Source organism: Tenrec ecaudatus, chromosome 8, assembly GCF_050624435.1.
Source record: "Tenrec ecaudatus isolate mTenEca1 chromosome 8, mTenEca1.hap1, whole genome shotgun sequence".
Taxonomy (NCBI): Eukaryota; Metazoa; Chordata; class Mammalia; order Afrosoricida; family Tenrecidae; genus Tenrec; species Tenrec ecaudatus.
Window position 1 is genome coordinate 109,532,672 of NC_134537.1, and position 5,513 is coordinate 109,538,184.

Below are 5,513 nucleotides of genomic sequence, written 5' to 3' on the forward strand. Positions count from 1 at the left end.
CGGAGAAGCCTACAAGCGGGGGTCTGAAATATATCTGAGAGCCATTTAGAAAACCACTGCTGCAGGTTGCCAACAATGTTCCACAACATGTTAGTGAAATTCAAATTCTTAGAATTCTAAGATGCGCGCCAACACTCTTACACCCTGTGGCCTCCAACAGAAGGATGATGTGAAACACTGATGTTGCAAGTCTCTTAATGATGAAACCCTTGTTCCTCAAGGGAGAACATTGCGTCCTTCCCCAGCTGTGGTAGGCATAATAATGGCCCCTCAAGTGTATCCTCATTCTTATCACTGGAACCTAGTAATATGTTACATTATGTGCCAGAAGAGACTGTAGAAATGATTACGTTGAAAATCCTGAGAGAGAAAAATCATACTAGCTATCCAGGGGGCTTAAATGAAATCACCAAGATCCTTCTAAGTCAGTGGTTCTCAACCTTCCTAATGCCGCAACCCGTTAGTACAGTTCCTCATGTTGTGAACCCCCAACCATAAAATTATTTTTGTTGCTACTTCATAATTAATTTTGCTACTGTTATGAGTTGGGCGACCCCAGTGAAAGGGTCAGGAGTCGTGACCCACTTGTTGAAAATCACTGTTCTAAGTGAAAGAGGAGGCAAGAATCAGAGGTATGACAATGGAAGTGAAGTCAGTGTGATGCTGCATAAAAACAACTTCACCTGCTGTGATAGGTAGGTTTATTGTACCAACCTGGCCAATAGGAACATGTGGGATTAATAAGGTCACAGTTTGATTTGAGGACAAAGAGAAATGATTCAGCAATACCCACCCCTCTCTTGCTCTCTGGTGATCTGACAAACTCAACTTGTGAACTACACAACCTGTGGGACAACCAACCTATGGATTGTATTACTAGAGGTTGAGGTTCCTTTGAGACCTGCTTCACCGCGCTGCTGGTGTATACATCACCTGAGTTTGAGCCTGTCAGACCCTGTCATCTTGCATTGCTTGAGTTCGATATCCCATCCGGGCCTGCTTCACTAAGCTCCTGAGCTGCTGACTGTTAGTAACCAGCACTGTCGGTATGGTGACTATGGTCAGACTGCCTGCATTGCCCTAGGGAGACTAAACTATCTGTATCCTTGACCTTGGACCCAGCAGCCCTCATGAATTGAAGGACTTACAGTATAGTAATTGTTTCACGGAAGTAAGTTGAACCAAGTACTCTGTACTGCTGTGTGGAATAATTAGCTGTTATATTCCTTTATGCTATATCGATCTATCCATATATATAAAATAATAAGTGTCCTGGTTTTGTTTCTTTAGAGAACCCCGTCTAACTCACCTGGCTTTGCTGGCTTTGAAGTTGGAAGAGACCATGTGATGTCCTAGGGGAGGAAAAAGACACCAAATTCTCACATAATTTCCAGACAAATATTTAAGTCTTAAGTAGGATCAAGACAAGACAAAGACAAATCATCTGGTGAAGAAGACCATGACCATGATCCCATAATGTCAGTGCCTGACAAGCTCAGCTATTTAAATAGGACTCAGAAAACAAAGGCAACTGTCACAAAATCAAGACTGGCAACAGATCAGTTCATCACAATTGCAGGCAGGACTTGTGTCGAAGTGGGAATGCGATAGGATGACATTCACGACTGTAACAAGATTGGTTCAGGGCCCTCCAATCAAAGTAGTCTGGGTATGCCACTCCCTCAAAAAACTCACTGCCATCAAGTTGATTCTGACTCGTGGTGACTATAGGACAGAGTATTACCCCTGGGGTTTCCAAGACTAAATCTTTACAGGAGGAGAGGGACTGGTGAGCTCAAACTGCTGGTCGTGAGTTTAGCAGCCTCCCACGTAGCCCACTACTCCACCAAGGCTCCCTGTGCACCTCTGTTGTCAGGTTCCCTTGACTCAGCAATTCTATACCCCACTTTCTATCAAGGGCCAACCAACCCAACTTCCTCCCATCGAGCTGATTCTGGTTCATTATGACCCTGTACATAGGGTTTCCGAGGCTATCGATCTTTATGTGAGCAGATAGCCTCTGTTTTCCTGAGAGGGAGCTGGGAGGTTTGAACCACCAACCTTGTCAGAAGTCCATTGCTTACCCCAGAGCACCGTATGAAACCTTGCAGGCATGGCCACCCTTATTTATCTGGAAAAGAAAGCCAAAGCTGGTCTCTGACTTGAGGATTACAAAGTAATGAGGTTGTCATGGGCATATATACCCAGGAACATTTGAATCGAAGATTAGTCGAGCTTTTTATGAGAGATTCTTTTGGCTTTGCCAATTAGGTTATATGGTCTTGTTTTGAGCAATATCACACATCTTAGATTTGAAATTGACTATAAAAGCGTCACTTGGGAGTTTTACAACCTATTGCCTCATCTCTTGGAATATTGTTTTGGAAACCTATTAGTAGCTCACTGCCTTAGTATGAATGACAGTCACTTGTAGCTCAGTGCAGTTGATTACAGATGTTAGGTGCTTACTCATTTTCTTTTTTGGGGGGCAACTTGTAAAATCTCGAATTTCTAAGCAGTGTAATTAGTGATAAGCTTGCTTAGTCATCTCTTTCAAATGTATCCAATGATGTCAAAAGTAGTTTGTCCTGAAAAATGCTTTTCATGCTCTTGTAGAAAACTAGAGATGACAAAGGAGCTTTGGAAGAGGCTACTGACCCTCTGGCCCAAAGGATGCATCTCGGTATCTTTTGATAGGATCTGGTATTCTGGGTATAAAAATGTCTGGGGTCACCCTTTGCCAGTAAGGAAGGATGAGGGCGATGTGACAGAATCAGCCTTAGTCATGGGGCTTCCACATTCGGATCCTTCTGCAGCTCAGGAAACAATAATATGGGCATTTTTTAGGTTGCATTTTTCTTTTTCCAAGGACAGTTTAGAGACAACGACCAGTTGCTACAGCTAGTGTTTTGAGACAGAGGATCAGAAAGTGGTGTGTGGAAATCATCCCAGCAACCTGATCTGGCTACACAAGTGAGCCAAAAGCCTCAGATCCGGGAAAGAAGATGTCACTGCCACGGAGATGAGTGGGGAACCCAGAGTTGGTTGGGGTTTGAAATAGAAATTGTTCATTGCTTAGGTGAGCGGTCATCAGTACTAGAGAAGACACGTCGGCAACAGTGAAACCCGCGCCGACCACAGCCGCTTCATCAGCTCAAGGACACGTTAGGACCGTGGCATGGTGCTTCCTCTGAAAACGGAACTGATGAGCCCTGAGAAGGTAGGAGATGATGGAGCATCACTTACGGATCATGTCTAGCTGCTGTAAGAGACACCCGCCTGTCATAGTTAAACCAAGTAAGGCTTTGTTATTCTGCCCAGATGATGTAGCTCTGCGATGCCACGAAGGTTCGAAGCTTCCATCTCTCTATTTCACAACCTTCCAAGGCAGTGTTCCTGTTCACGCTTGTCCGGCCGTGGCTGCAGCCCAGCTGCTTTGCATCTAGCGTCATGTCTGTGTTGCAAACAAGGTGAAACGAGGGAAGGAGCCAAACGTCCATCCAGCCCCCAACTAGATTTCCACTTACATAGAAGTCACGTATCACACGGACAACCTATGTGCCAGGAAGATGGCAAGGCAAGCATGTCTACTCAGAAGAAACCCGCAGCTCCATGAACAGGGCAAGGCGGGACTTGCGCAGTCCAGGCGACCATGGTAGGAGGCATTCTGTTGAGCAGGAGGGTCAAGTCAGCCCTTTAAGAAGCAGGGATATTTTACACAAAACAATATTTTGCATTAACTATAAAAACTCTGGTGGTATCTTAGTGCCATTGAGTCAATGATGACTCATAATGGCCCCTGTGGGTATCCGAGACTGTCACTGTTTATGGGCACAGAAAGCCCAGTAAAAATGTACAATCTTGGGAATGCAGGGGCAATTCTACACTCTCCTACAGCATCGCTATGAGTCAGAATCTACTCGACAGCAGTGTTTTTTCTTTGTTGTTTTTGTGGGGAGTGGGTTTTATAATAAGGAAGACTCCTTGTTAGAGTATAAATTTTAACAATAGAAAATTGAAGCAAATTCCTTTCTTACATATCAGATTTCTTGAAGGAAGAGACCAGGGTCTAAAATGTACTGGTTAAAAAGGCTGCACTGAAATGTATTCTTGCATATTTAGTGACTGCTTGCTGTTGCATTTAATTTTGGTCTTTGACTTTGGAAAACAGATTCTTTAGAAAGCTAGCACCATCCTGTGGTCAGTTATTGGAAATAAAAAACCTTGCCATCACATACAAGTATGTAAATCTCCTCTTCCCCCTTTTTAAAAGCCTGCTATATGTGACTAAGGTGACACAGTGGTTACCCATTGGAGTACTAACTGCAAAGTTAGCAGTTTGAAACCACCAGCCGCTCTGAGCAAGAAAGAGAGCTTTCTATCGTAAACAGTTAGAAGCTCAGTTTGATCCTGTCTTATGGGCAGCTGTGAGTTGGCATTGACATGGTGGCAGTGAGTTTGAAGGGTCTCTGTAACCAATCACAGAAGGTCTGGTGGTGTCATGGGTTATCTGTTGGGCTCCTAACCAAAAAGTCAGTAGTTTGAGACCATCTTCTGCTCCTTAGGAGAAAGACGAGGCTTTCTGCTACTGTAAAGAGTTAGTCTCCGTGGCAGTTCTACCTTGTCCTATAGGGTCAGGTTATACATGACTAAAGTCCGATCAATTAAGCAAAATAGAGAATATATATAAAGCAAATGGTTTAGGTAGACATAAGGGGGGGGTACCCCAAAACAAAAACATGAAAAATATTTTCAAAGGTAAGTATTTATTTTGTTTTTACAAAACAGCCTTATCATTTTCAAAAATCTTGCCATTATACTTAATACACTGGTCAAGGCTACGATTCCATTCTTGGAGACATTTTTCAAACTCATCTGTTCAGATGGCTAACAGCATCTCCCTTGTTTTTTTCTTCACCTCTTCTGTGTCAACTCACTGTTCTTTCATGTTCCTCAAAAAGAAATCGCAAGAATCCAGGTCAGTGAGTCAGATGCGTGGGACAAGAGAGGCATGCTGGTTTTTACCCAAAACTGGCGCACTGAGATGGCTGTGTGAGCAAGTGCATTGTCATGGTGGCAAAACCAGTCCCTTGTAAGCCCCAAATCAGGTCTTTTTTTGTCACATACGGTTGTGCTATCTTTTCAGAACCTCTAAATAGGAAGCTTGATTAACAGTCTAACCTGGTAGACCAAACTCCAAATGCACTATCCCCCTCATATTAAAACAAAAAAATGCATATATTTATAAGGTTAGTATTAAGGTACCAGAGGGACATTGGACTGCCACTCAAGTACTCCATCAATGCAAGAACACTTTCTCCTATTAAATTGGCATTCTATGATGCTCACCTTCCCGACACAACCACTGAAGACAAAGTGGGTGAACAACTAAATTTGGTGAAGAATGCTGATGGTGACCGGTTATCAAAAGAGATAGTGTCTGGGGTCTTAAAGGCTTGAAGGTAAATAAGCGGCCATCTGGCTCAGAAGCAATAAAGCCCACATGGAAGAAG